Source organism: Apodemus sylvaticus, chromosome 20, assembly GCF_947179515.1.
Source record: "Apodemus sylvaticus chromosome 20, mApoSyl1.1, whole genome shotgun sequence".
In the NCBI taxonomy this organism is placed as follows: Eukaryota; Metazoa; Chordata; class Mammalia; order Rodentia; family Muridae; genus Apodemus; species Apodemus sylvaticus.
Genome location: NC_067491.1, coordinates 39,166,212 through 39,180,824, shown reverse-complemented (window position 1 = coordinate 39,180,824; position 14,613 = coordinate 39,166,212). Strand labels below are relative to the sequence as shown.

The following is a 14,613-nucleotide window of genomic DNA, read 5'->3' as shown; positions in this document are numbered from 1 at the left end:
TGATTTCTTTCCTCCTCCCAACCTCAACCCTTTTTGAGACAAGGTCTCACTATGTAGCTCTGCTGGCCTGTCCATGCATACCAGGATTGACATGAAGCCACAGAGATCTGTTTGCCCTTGCCTCCAGAGTTTTGGTATTAGAGGCATGTGCCACTGTGCCTAGCCTAATTAATTTTTATGCTGGAATGATGAAGAAATACATGTAGCAAAATTATTGCTAAAAGTTAAATTTTCTAAGAGATCCTTATGTCATTTAATTTATTTTTTAAAAATTTATTTATGTGTTGGAGTGTTTTGTTTGCATATATATGTGTGCACTGTGTGTGTGTCTGGTGCTTGAGGGTGCCAGAGGTGGTGTCCAGTCCCTCTGAAACTAGTTACATGCATGGTGAGCTGCCATGTGGCTTGGAATTACACTTGGGTCCTGTGAAGGAACAGAGGCCTTGAGCCATAAGTTTCAGTTCTTTATAGAACACTCAACGTCAGATGTTTTGCTACAGCCCAGGTTACTAAGTCATTCATGAAGACGGCCATCATGACTTAGTCTGCCCCTAAAGATCCTAACTTTTAACCCATACATTTCAGTTATTATTTAGATCACAGCAATATCTGTGTTTTTCTAAGATTTTTTTTCAAAATTGAAACTGTATTTTGAGCATGCTTACCTTTTTGTGAGGTTAGTTTTTTATTAACTTGGCTTTTGTGGGTTTACTTGGTTCTTTAAGATGATATGGGTTGTGAATTTGCTGAATTCATGTTTTCTTCATGACAAACAGTGTTGTAGTTATTATTGCAGTCAGTTTCTTTGCGTCTAAAGTAGGTGAGACATTACCTAGGCACTTATACTTCAGGCAGTTCTGCATCTTTTCTGGTAATTTAGACTGTAATGTGACTTAAGGATTTCCCACTCAATAGCTTGCTTTTCTCTGCTTGATATTCTCTAATGTAGAATCATGTGCAGAGTTGGGTATTGTATGGTGACCTAGGAAAATGTGACTCAAAATCACCAGCTACTAGAAGCTTTTTTTATTAATCTACAAATATTTGTATCACATACCCACATACTACTAGATGTTTGTTTCACTTTGGTCAGCCCTTTGTTATTAGATGAAGATTTTCTGTTGTGTTTGGAAACTATAGCTGTTGGTTTATTTTTTATTTTTTTATGATAACTGCCAACCTACACAGCAGTCAGAGAAAGCGTCTCCACAGAATTTCCATCATTTCTCTGAGAGTAAAATAATATTGCAGTGGCAATAATTTGCTGTAGTAAAATATAAACATATTCAAAGAGGTAGAGACAAAGGAAGACTTTGAAAGGAAAAAGCACTAGGAACATTATGTAAGATATTTTGAAATAAGAATTATTGGCTACAAAGATTAGTAACAAATATAATTTCAGTCCAAGTTGCTGGGCAGATGTTCATACAGAAGTATTTTTTTTTGTTTGTATGCATAAAGCTGTGCCGATCTTTGTGTAAAGTAGAAGTTCTTTAAACTTTTAGTGATAGTTACCACTAGTTGTGTGAGATTTTTTTTTATTTTAATAATCTCACAGCGTTATGTTTTCTTAGGGTTCGTATAAGTGATTCCATTTTGATCCTGGTGACTTTCTCATAGCAGTGCTAGTATGATCCTGATGTGCATATTATGTATGTGTGTTTTTCAGTGCTTGGGCCTTAAACATACTTAGGCGAGCACTCTACTGTTAAGGTATAGATGAAATATTAAGGCCTAGATTGCATTTTAAGGGCTAGGTAACTGTTACCTGGCTAGCCTGCCATTTTGTGCTGTTACTAATATTATAAGGAAACTTTCTTACATGTTGTTTCTGCTGTTACTAGCAAACTTTCTCATGCCCAAGTTGATTACATATTCTGTTATGTTCTATGCCCTTGGGAATCAGTTGAGAGAAGTCAGTAGAACTGATTTGTACAGTTATCTACAGTAGACTTGGATCCAAACAAACAAACTACCCAACAGCACTTCCTATACCTGTATATAAGCTTTTACAGTGTTTGCATTTATAAGCTGCCCCTGGGATAGACCCCAACATAAGAGAGAGAACTCCACCAGTATAAGAAACTATTTGGAGTAAGACTTCCATTTTGAGTAGGGGTTGAGTAAAGTTTAAGTTCCCAAGACCTCCCTGGGAACTGACATCCTACTTGGCAGAAAGACACGTGTACATAGGTGATTGACATCCTGGTTGGCAAATTAAGACATGAATGTTAGACAAGGCAGGTCCCCTGCCACAGTTAAATACCCCAACCAATGGGGTCAGGATAAGTGTACATCAAAGACATGTTTCTAAGGAAATCCCCTATCCCTAAATCCTGATTGGTGGACTAACTTGGCATGAATGTTTGTGGATTTTAGGCTTAAAAGCCCTGTAGGATCTTAACTCAGTGTCATGGTTCAGTTCCCAAGACTGAACTGTGGCCCCGATTGATCAATCCTGGAGCATGTACTCAATAAACTATCCCTGTCGAACTGAGACCAGTGTTCATGTGGGTTGTGAGGTGACTGCTGGGCCCCAACCCTACCATTGATTGACATCCTCAGCCCGGATTATCTACATTTCATTAAGTAGACAACTAGGCTGAAATAGATCAATATTTTGTTTCAAAGAAAACTTGTGATTTAACTTTCAGGACAGTAGTTCCTTTAGGTGTTACATAAGTAGATAATAATAACAACTCTGGTTCCTTTTGGCCAACAAAGTGCTGAGTTTTTGTTTTGTTTTGTTGTTTTTGCTTTTCAAGTTTGTGTTTAACTGAAAGTAGTTTTGTAGGGACTAATGCTGCATTATCTTAGTTTTTAGTAATAACAGCCAATTTTATATTATTAACAATCTAAGATATTCTGTATTTTATAGTTATTTGTTTAAATATCATAAATGTTTTTGTTTCCTAGTTTCAGTTGTTGATGTGATGTTATTTATAAGAAATGTAAGGTTGAGCCCTTCTTAGTTTATGACACAGACTTGAAATCTTTGGGATTTCCAGTAATAGGAGTGACAGCAGCCTGCTTCTTGATTAAAAAGGTAAACCTTTTTACCTTTACCTTTAGTTTATCTTAGTGAGATTCATTTTTCTTCCTCTCTTTCCTCTCTCCCTCTCTCTGGTACTGGGAATTGAGTCTAGGTCTTGCCTAGGCAAGTGTTCTACTACTGAGATACATCTCCAGACCCTGTTCTCCTTAAAATTTTTATTTTGAGGCAAGATCTTGTCTGACAACTCAGGGTGGCCTTGACTTTGCTCTGTTGGTAAAACAGGTCTTGAACTTGGGACAGGCCTGCCTTATTATCAGGTCTAGCATGAGGTGATAATTGATGCTTCTCTAATCGTTTCAGATTAGGGACTAGATGTGTTACTGGAATGAGTCCGGTTGTTGAACACGACCTGCTGGGTGGTAAAGCGAAAAGGTGTTGAAAGGAAGGAGACTTAATGGGAAAGCTTAATGGGAAAGAGAAGGTGGTGCTCTTGTTACTAAAGTCTGGCTGCAGCCTTAGCTGAGAGGCTGATTTAAGGGTGGTGTGCATGGGGCAGTTAATTGCTTTCTCCTAGCAGGTGGGCCAGATGAGGCATGTCTGATTCATATTACTTAGTCATGAGATAAGTTTCTGTCTTACAGATTTTTGGAACAAAGATCATTTCCCCAGGCTATTCCTGTCACTTGTTCATATGCCCACTGTGCAGTTACATATATTACAAGGGTAGGCTAGAGTGGGTAGCTGCCCTTAGGCTCTCTTGCTGATTGCCAAAGTAACAAAAACACCCATAATTCTCTGAATCAGTTGCCAGAAAAGCTAACCAAAGACTTTCTTTTGGAACTTTGAGCCACACCTTCCAACCTCAGGATGAAGAGGAGATAGAGGTTAAGTTAATCACCAGTAGTAGTGATTTAATCAGTCATGCTTAAATAATGGAAGTTTGGAGAGTGTCTGAATTATTGAATATTTCCATTACTTGGTAAGGAAGCAAATTGCCATAGGACAAGAATGCCTTTGCTCATGTGCAAATCTTCCCTTAAACCTCTCTTCATGTAGCTGTTTATTTGTATCCTTTTAGTAAAGATAAACCAAATATTTCTCTCATTTCTTTGAGCTCTTATAACAAGTTACTGAGCCAGAGACTGGGTTGTGGGAACCCTTGACTCATGTCTTTATGTGTTTCTCAACCATCTGGTATTCCTCAGTTGAGAATTCTTTGTTTAGCTCCATACCCCATTTTTCATAGGGTTATTTGGCTCTCTGAGGTCTAACTTCTTGAGTTCTTTGTATATATTGGATATTAGCCCTCTGTTGGATGTAGGATTGGTAAAGATCTTTTCCCGATCTGTTGGTTGCCATTTTGACCTATTGACAGTGTCCTTTGCCTTACAGAAGCTTTGCAATTTTATGAGGTCCCATTTGTCAATAGTTGATCTGAGTGTATAAGCCATTGGTGTCATTTCCTCTGCCTGTTTATCCTTTGAGTAGAGGAAGGCTACTGATTTGTTTTAGTTAATTTTATATCCAGTCACTTTACTGAAGTTGTTTATCAGGTTTAGGAGTTCTTTGGTGGAGTTTTTGTAGTCACTTAAGTATACTATCATATCATCTCCAAATAGTGATATTTTTATTTCTTCCTTTCCAATTTATATCCCTTTGACCTTCTTTTGTTGACTAATTGCTCTGGCTAGGACTTTGAGTATATATTGAATATATATACTCAATATATATTGAGAGTGGCAGCCGTGTCTAGTTCCTGATATTAGCGGTATTGCTTCAAGTTTCTTTCCATTTAGTTTGATGTTGGCTACTGGTTTGCTGTATATTGCTTTTACTACGTTTAGGTATGGACCTTGAATTCCTGATATTTTCAAGACTTTTATCATGAAGGAGCATTGGATTTTGTCAAAAGCTTTCTCAGCGTCTAATGAAATTATCATGTGTGGTTTTTTTTTGAGTTTGTTCATATAGTAGATTATTTTGATGGATTTTCATATATTGAACCATCCCTGTATCTCTAGGATAAAGTCTTCTTGATCATGATGGATGATCATTTTGACGTTTTCTTGGATTCCGTTTGTGAGAATTTTGTTGAATATTTTTGCATGATATTCATAAATAAAATTGGTTTGAAGTTCTCTTTCTTTGTTGGGTCTTTGTGTGGTTTAGGTATAAGGGTAATTATAGCTTCGTAGAACAAATTGGGTAGTGTTCCTTTTGTTTCTATTTTATGGACTAGTTTGAAGAGTATTGGTATTAGGTCTTCTTTGAAGGTCTGATAGAATTCTGCACTAAACCCATCTGGTCCTGGGCTTCCTGGGCTTTTTTTGGTTGGGAGACTTTTTTTATTTTGTTTGTTTTGTTTTGTTTTTTTTGTTTTTTTTGTTGTTGCTACTTTATAACTATAATTTTGCTGTTCTTAGGAATCATAATGTAAACATTTGTGTTTTCTGATGGTCTTAGGTGACTTTTATGAATAGTTCCTTCGACCCACACGTTGAGAAACACTGGGCTTGAGGTACTTTGGATCTGTATTTTTTTTTCTTTTTTTTTGTTTTATTCGATATATTTTTTATTTACATTTCAAATGATTTCCCCTTTTCTAGCCCCCCACTCCCCGAAAGTCCCATAAGCCCCCTTCTCTCCCCCTGTCCCCCCACCCACCCCTTCCCATTCCCCGTTCTGGTTTTTCCGAATACTGCTTCACTGAGTCTTTCCAGAACAAGGGGCCACTCTTCCTTTCTTCTTGTACCTCATTTGATGTGTAGATTATGTTTTGGGTATTCCAGTTTTCTAGGTTAATATCCACTTATTAGTGAGTGCATACCATGATTCACCTTTTGAGTCAGGGTTACCTCACTTAGTATGATGTTCTCTAGCTCCATCCATTTGCCTAAGAATTTCATGAATTCATTGTTTCTAATGGCTGAATAGTACTCCATTGTGTAGACATACCACATTTTTTGCATCCACTCTTCTGTTGAGGGATACCTGGGTTCTTTCCAACTTCTGGCAATTATAAATAGGGCTGCTATGAACATAGTAGAGCATGTATCCTTATTACATGGTGGGGAATCCTCTGGGTATATGCCCAGGAGTGGTATAGCAGAATCTTCTGGAAGTGAGGTGCCCAGTTTTCGGAGGAACCGCCAGACTGATTTCCAGAGTGGTTGTACCAATTTGCAACCCCACCAGCAGTGGAGGAGTGTTCCTCTTTCTCCACACCCTCTCCAACACCTGCTGTCTCCTGAATTTTTAATCTTAGCCATTCTGACTGGTGTAAGGTGAAATCTCAGGGTTGTTTTGATTTGCATTTCCCTAATGACTAATGAAGTTGAGCATTTTTTAAGATGCTTCTCTGCCATCCGAAGTTCTTCAGGTGAGAATTCTTTGTTTAACTCTGTACCCCATTTTTAAATAGGGTTGTTTGGTTTTCTGGAGTCGAACTTCTTGAGTTCTTTATATATATTGGATATTAGCCCTCTATCTGATGTAGGATTGGTGAAGATCTTTTTCCAATTTGTTGGTTGCTGATTTGTCCTCTTGATGGTGTCCTTTGCCTTACAGAAACTTTGTAATTTTATGAGGTCCCATTTGTCAATTCTTGCTCTTAGAGCATACGCTATTGGTGTTCTGTTCAGAAACTTTCTCCCTGTACCGATGTCCTCAAGGGTCTTCCCCAGTTTCTTTTCTATTAGCTACAGAGTGTCTGGCTTTATGTGGAGGTCCTTGATCCATTTGGATTTGAGCTTAGTACAAGGAGACACGGATGGATCAATTTGCATTCTTCTGCATGCTGACCTCCAGTTGAACCAGCACCATTTGTTGAAAAGGCTATCTTTTTTCCATTGGATGTTTTCAGCCTCTTTGTCGAGGATCAAGTGGCCATAGGTGTGTGGGTTCATTTCTGGATCTTCAATCCTGTTCCATTGATCCTCCTGCCTGTCACTGTACCAATACCATGCAGTTTTTAACACTATTGCTCTGTAATATTGCTTGAGGTCAGGGATACTGATTCCCCCAGACTTTCTTTTGTTGCTGAGAATAGTTTTAGCTATCCTGGGTTTTTTGTTGTTCCAGATGAATTTGATAATTGCTCTTTCTAACTCTGAAGAATTGAGTTGGGATTTTGATGGGTATTGCATTGAATCTGTATATTGCTTTTGGCAAAATGGCCATTTTAACTATATTGATTCTACCGATCCATGAGCATGGGAGGTTTTCCCATTTTTTGAGGTTTTCTTCCATTTCCTTCTTCAGAGTCTTGAAGTTCTTGTCATACAGATCTTTCACATGTTTGGTAAGAGTCACCCCAAGATACTTTATACTATTTGTGGCTATTGTGAAGGGGGTCATTTCCCTAATTTCTTTCTCAGCCTGCTTATCCTTTGAGTATAGGAAGGCCACTGATTTGCTTGAGTTGATTTTATAACCTGCCACTTTGCTGAAGTTGTTTATCAGCCGTAGGAGTTCTCTAGTGGAGTTTTTTGGGTCACTTAGGTAGACTATCATGTCATCTGCAAATAATGATAGTTTGACTTCTTCCTTTCCAATTTCTATCTCTTTGACCTCCTTATGTTGTCGAATTGCCCGAGCTAGTACCTCAAGTACAATATTGAAAAGATAAGGAGAAAGGGGGCAGCCCTGTCTAGTCCCTGATTTTAGTGGGATTGCTTCAAGTTTCTCTCCATTTAGTTTGATGCTGGCTACCGGTTTGCTGTATATTGCTTTTTACTATGTTTAGGTATGGGCCTTGAATTCCTGTTCTTTCCAAGACTTTAAGCATGAAAGGATGCTGAATTTTGTCAAATGCTTTTTCAGCATCCAATGAAATGACCATGTGGTTTTTTTCTTTGAGTTTGTTTATGTAGTGGATTGCATTGATGGATTTCCGTATATTGAACCAACCCTGCATTCCCGGGATAAAGCCTACTTGATCATGGTGGATGATTGTTTTGATGTGTTCTTGGATTCGGTTGGCAAGAATTTTATTATTTTTGCATCGATGTTCATAAGGGAAATTGGTCTGAAGTTCTCTTTCTTTGTTGGATCTTTGTGTGGTTTTGGTATCAGCGTAATTGTGGCTTCATAGAAGGAATTGGGTAGTGTTCCTTCTGTTTCTATTTTGTGGAATAATTTGAAGAGTATTGGTGTTAACTCTTCTTTGAAGGTCTGATAGAATTCTGCACTGAAACCATCTGGTCTTGTGCTTTTTTTGGTTGGAAGACTTTCTATTACTCCTTCTATTTCTTTAGGCATTATGGGACTGTTTAGATGATCTATTTGGTCCTGATTTAATTTTGGTATTTGGTATCTGTCAAGGAAATTGTCCATTTCCTCCAGATTCTCCAGTTGTGTTGAGTACAGGCTCTTGTAGTAGGATCTGATGATTTTTTGGATTTCCTCAGTTTCCGTTGTTATATCTCCCTTTTCATTTCTAAGTTTGTTAATTTGGATACTTTCTCTGTGCCCTTTGGTCAGTCTGGCTAAGGGTTTATCTATCTTGTTGATTTTTCTCAACCAGCTCCTGGTTTTGTTGATTTTTTGTATGGTTCTCTTTGTTTCTACTTGATTGATTTCCGCCCTGAGTTTGATGATTTCCTGCCTTCTACTCCTCCTGGGTGAAATAGCTTCTTTTTGTTCTAGGGCTTTCAGGTGTGTCATTAAGCTGGTAATGTATGCTCTCTCCATTTTCTTTTTGGAGGCACTCAGGGCTATGAGTTTTCCTCTTAGCACTGCTTTCATTGTGTCCCATAGATTTGGGTATGTTGTGTTTTCATTTTCATTGTGTTCTAAAAAGTCTTTAATTTCTTTCTTTATTTCTTCCTTGACCTAGGTATCATTGAGTAGAGTATTGTTCAGTTTCCACGTGTATGTGGGTTTTCTGTTGTTTCTGTTGCTATTGAAGACCACTTTTACTCCATAGTGATCAGATAGGAGGCATGGGATTAGTTCTATCTTCTTATATTTGTTGAGGTCTGTCTTGTGACCAATTATATGGTCGATTTTGGAGAAGGTACCATGAGGTGCTGAGAAAACGGTATATTCTTTTGCTTTAGGATAGAATGTTCTATATATATCTGTTAAATCTAATTGGTCCAAAGCTTCAATTAGTTGAGTATAGGTTTTTGTAGTAGTATCTGATGATATTTTTGGATTTCCTCAGTTTCTGTTGTTATGTCTCCCTTTTAATTTCTGATTTTGTTAATTTGGATACTCTCTCTGTACCCTCTGGTTAGTCTGGCTAAGGAATTCATCTATCTTGTTGATTTTCTCAAAGAAGCAACTCCTGGTTTTGTTGATTATTTTTGTACTGTTCTTTTTGTTTATACTTGGTTGATTTCAGCCCTGTGTTTGATTATTTCCTGTCCTCTGCTCCTCTTGGATATATTTGCCTCTTTTTGTTATAGAGCTTTCAGTTGTGCTATTCAGCTGGTAGTGTAATGCTCTCTCTAGTTTATTTTTGGTGGCACTAAGAGCTATGAGTTTTCCACTTAGCACTGCTTTCATTGTGTCCCTAAGTCTGGTATGTTGTACCTTTATTTTCATTAAATTCTAAAAAGTTTTTAATTTCTTTATTTTTCCCCTGACTAAGTTAACATTGAGTAGAGTGTTATTCAGCTTTTATGTGTGTGTGTTGGTTTTCTATATCTCCAGGGTTTTCTCCTTTTGTGATCCTTTATTATTTCTATTTCCATTTTTAGATCCTGCATGGTTTTGTTTAATTCCTTCACTTGTTTGGTTGTGTTTTCGTGTAATTCTTTTTTTTTTTTTTTTTTTTTTTTTTTTTGGATTTTGGTTTTTTTTGAGACAGGGTTTCTCTGTATAGCCCTGGAACTCACTTTGTAGACCAGGCTGGCCTCGAACTCAGAAATCCTCCTGCCTTTGCCTCCCAGAGTGCTGGGATTACAGGCCGTGTAATTCTTTAAGGGGCTTTTTTGTTTCCTCTTTAAGGGCTTCTACCTGTTTACCACTGTTCTCCCATATTTCTTTAAAGGAGTTATTTATGTCATTCTTAAAGTCTTCTGTCATCATCATGAGATGGGACTTGCTCTTTTGGTGTGTTGGGGTATCCCGGGCTCTCTGTGGTGGGAGAACTGGGTTCTGGTGATGCCAAGTAGCCTTGGATTCTGCTGCTTATGTTCTTGCCCTTGCCTTTCACCATTTGTTTATCTCTGGTCTTGCTGTCTCTGACTGTGGCTTGTCCTTCCTGCGAGCCTGTGTGTCAGTAATCCTGGGAGATCAGTTCTCTCTGGGATGCATTTGGGTGGCTCAGGGTCAGCTCAGGGGTGCAGACAGAAACCTAAAGGATCCTGTCCTTGGCTGTTCCTTGCTTCCTGTTTTCTGATGACTCTGGGCTAGTCCCTCTTGGGCCAGGAATTTGAGCAGAAGTGGTGGTGTTACCTGTGCTTACAGGTGTGCCTGCACTCCTGGGAGTCCGACCAGCTCTCTTCTGGTCATATTCCGGTATGGAGCACTGTGGCACAGGATCAGCTCTGGGCACAGAGGGAAACCATTTTTATAGATCTATTAAACACAGAAATTTAAATGTAAGGCACAACTTTAGCCCTCACACAAGAAGAGCAATCTGAGGATTCTACTTCTGAAAAATATCTCTTTTTTATAAGTCCAGAGTAGAAGAAATCTTAGATCATTATACCATTGTTTTCATGATCATTAAGGGATAGGTCATTGGGTCATTGGAAAGGGGCTAGGGTAGTGTTTCACTCTTGATCCCCCTCCTCCCCCAACCCCCAATTTTCTGTTTCTGAAAAGCTATTTGATATCAGTGTAGTAGATAAAAACCAAAAATCCCAAACCCAAAACAAAACCCTAAGTGACAAAGATTAGGAATCACCAATCTCTTTCCCAATACATGTCACTGAAGACTTGAGCCTATTATCAAGTATTCAAGGTATAGAGAGTAAATTTCATCAATGGGAGAACAATTATCTGAAGAGAAGTTTGGGATCATCATTAGAGCCATTTGGAAAATCACCTGTCATATGGTTGAGATTTCAGAAGGACCTGTAATGTTGTGGTCCAGATGAAAAACACAGATAGAAGGGTCATAAAAACAAAAATGAGAACAAGCAAGAAGAGAGAATGAGTGCAGACCTATGGCTACCTTCCACGCTACTCCAGTGCTGCCTTAGCTGTCTCTGCAGAATGAAGACCATAGATTCAAAATCTGACCCCACTCTCTCTACCCAGGAAGGTGATCCCAACTTATGCCCAAGGACAAATTACAGAACATCAGGATGAAATGTCAGTGTGACACATCAGAAATACCAGATCGAGTCCTGTGGGCTTTCAAGAGTCCTAGACTCTCTCTCTTCTTTGAAGTGACATCATTGCTGTCAGTACCACTCTATTTTGGTCATTCCCTAAACTATATTTAGCTGACTTTCTCAGGGTAATTTCCCAGCAGAAAGGGTAGCATTCACATTGAATACAAAGTTTTTTTATTTTTTTAATTTTTTTTATTCTATAAAATTTATTTACATTTCAAATGATTTCCCCTTTTCTAGCCCTGCTGAGCCCTGTGGACAGAAAGAAACTGAAGAGTTCAAATAGAGTATTAAATTATAGGTGTCCTTTATGTTTACTTTTATAGTTTTTTCAGTAGTTATTGTTTCTACTAGTTGAGTGATTTTGTCAGAGAGATAGCTGTTTTATTCTGAGAAATAAGCCTGAGGAGAAAGTGAAAGCACGGTGGCTTGGAAGCTGGTAACTGTGCTCTGCCCTGCGATGGAATCGGCTCCCTACCTCCTTTCTGTGCATTTTACTTGCCCTGTTGGCCTGGCTTATTTGGAGATGTAATGTACATACATAGTCATCATTTTAGATAGGGTGTCTTGGTACTAATGACTATGGATACACCTTATATCATTTTCTTTTATCTTTGGCCAGAGATTACCTTTTACATATTTCATCCTTAACATTTTTTCCCCAAAGTTCTGTTTCTCCTTAATGGGTTGGATAGCCTCGGGGTACAGTAGCAACTCCACTCGTGTGACCCATTCCTGTCCCCTCCACTGGAAGGAGTGGGGCTTCATCCTTTATGCCACTAACTGGGCTTGGCATCTTCTAGCTCTCTGGGTTAAAACAATAGTTATACACAAGATGATGTTTCTTCCTTGTCATTCCTTAGCCAGACTGTCACAGAATCTGGAATACTTTCTGAGGATACTAACAAAGATAAGTACAGGGTGAATATCTCTTTTTGGAAATTTTTAGGATTGAAAATGTTTCAGGTTTTAGATTTTCTTGTATGTAAATGAAGTATCTTGGAGAGAACAAAGCTAAAGTGTGAAATTAATTTATAGTTTATATACACAGCATACATTTAAACTGAAGGTAGTTTCGTATATTTAAATAATTTTGTGTGTGGAATAGTTCTTGTGAAATTTTATACTTTTTCCTTGTTATTCTTTTAAATTTCTCTTTAAATAGAATCTAATATAGCCTAAGTGCCCTCCTGCCTCAGCTTCCCCATTGCTGGAATTACAGACTTGTACCATGAAGCCTGGTGAATTTTGTACTTGTAAGCATGTTTGTACTCAAAAAGTATAAGATTATAGAACATACCAGATTTTAACACTAGGAATGTTCATCTTATAAATATAAGATTTTAATTTTGAATTTAAATGACTTTAAATTCAAAGCCATTCAGTTTCCTCATTGTTTACTTATTGCATGAGTATGAATGTCTGCATGTATACATATGGACTGCATGTGTGCTTGATACCTATGGAATTACACATGGCTGAGAGCTACCATGTAGGTTCTGGGAACTGAACCTGAGTTCTCTGCATGAGTAGCAAGTGCTCTTATCTGCTGAGCCATCTCACCAGCTCCAGTTTCCCCATTGTTATCCTGGTATATTTGATTAATCTCTTCCCAGCATAGGAAAGAAAACTGTAATATTATGTACTATTTTGAGTGATTGTGTTTAAGAAGAGTGTGGGAATTTCCTTGTGACTTTAATTACCTGTTGTCATTTCCTACTTGTCCCAATTTATATAAGAACAAAAACTATAAACAAATGTGTGATATTCAAAAATAAGGAAATAAAAAGGAATGTGGACTATCTGTTAGTTTAAGTATAAATATTCTTAAATATAAAAGTATGATTAAAATTGTGAGAAACAATAGCAAAAACAAAAATTGAAGAAAGTTAAAACTTAAACCCGTTGTAATTGTGTCTTGCTATGGTAGTCATTATTTACATTTTGAAATACTTCTTTTCAACATTGTTATATAGATCTTATATAATTATAATGCATATGCATAAGCATTTATAAAGTAAGAATATGTGCACACACACACACAGACATGCATACACATGGAGGAGAATCTGAAACTGTGACTGAGGCTGATCTGTAAGTTGCAGTAATCCTGCTTCAGCCTCTTATGTGCTGGAATTTCAGGCATGTGCCCCGAGGCCTGCTATTCTATACTATATCAGTTAATTTTCATAGAGATGGGAGTTCACTTCTGATTTGGTATTTAGATCAAATATATACTAATCATATGTAATATATAAGAAAGGAAGTAAAAAGGAATATGGACTATTTGGTTTGTCTTATTTTAAGTATATTATTTTTTACATATAAAAGTATTTTTATGTGTTGAAGCAAACATGTAGTTAATTGTTTTTAATCTTGGGTACTTGTAAATTTCCATAGAGGTTTATAAGAAAGAAGTAGTATTGATCAGTGATCCAGAACCTCGTCGTTCCAGTGAAGACCTTCTCCTCTAGTTATTAGTCATTTGGTTGTGATGGGTCTCTTAGCCTCTGTGCCTTCTTTCAGGAGAGGGTAAAGTGGGAAGCATGTAGTATGTATACATATATGTCTTTATATATTTTCATATATGTATGCATATATGTATAGGAGGACAATTATCAAGTAGGTTTTGTGCTTTGAATCTCATTTTAAAGTGTTTTACTAGATTTGAAGTCCATTTATGTGTAGGTATTAATAAATAAATAACAATATTAGAGGATAAAATGCTGCTGGAATTATGAAATGTGTGCTTGATGGTATCCTAGCCCATGTCAGAGGTAGACTGACAACCACTGGCCTGAATGGCAGATGAGTGGAGGGTAACCAGATGATGCAGGTCACATTTCCCTCCACTCCTGTACATTCCAGTTCATGCAGGAAACAGCCATGTAAGAGGAATCAGAAGATCAGTAGTTTAGTTCTGTGTCTGTTTTGGGTTTTTTGTTTCTTTATTTCTTGTTTTTTTGTTGTTAGTATTTTGGTGGTGACTGTTAACATTATGTCATAAGCAAATCATTTAGCTGCTCTAAATGTTTTCTTTATTGGGACAAATATGTTTTACCTGTCTCAGAGATGCCATTGTGATTAAGTACGTTTCATGAAAGTGGATTAAAGCTTATAAAGTATTATATTTAAAAACTTTATTTAAAAAGAATAAAAATTGAAAATGCTTATAGTGATCCTAACGTGTACAGAATGAACATCAGTATGCTACATGTAAGGGTCACTGTGGGAACTACTGGCTATTATGAAGACACTTTTCTTGTGTGACATTGTTTATGTTGTTGTATAGCTTATGAATATATCAACACCTTATATTAATATAAT

General features: G+C 37.4%; 1 protein-coding gene across 1 annotated transcript in view; it reads left to right on the top strand.

The window, feature by feature from the left end:
• Eea1 (early endosome antigen 1) overlaps positions 1-14,613 on the top strand; it is a 110,369-nt gene that overhangs the window by 24,822 nt on the left and 70,934 nt on the right. The gene's annotated exons all lie outside the window — the stretch shown is intronic.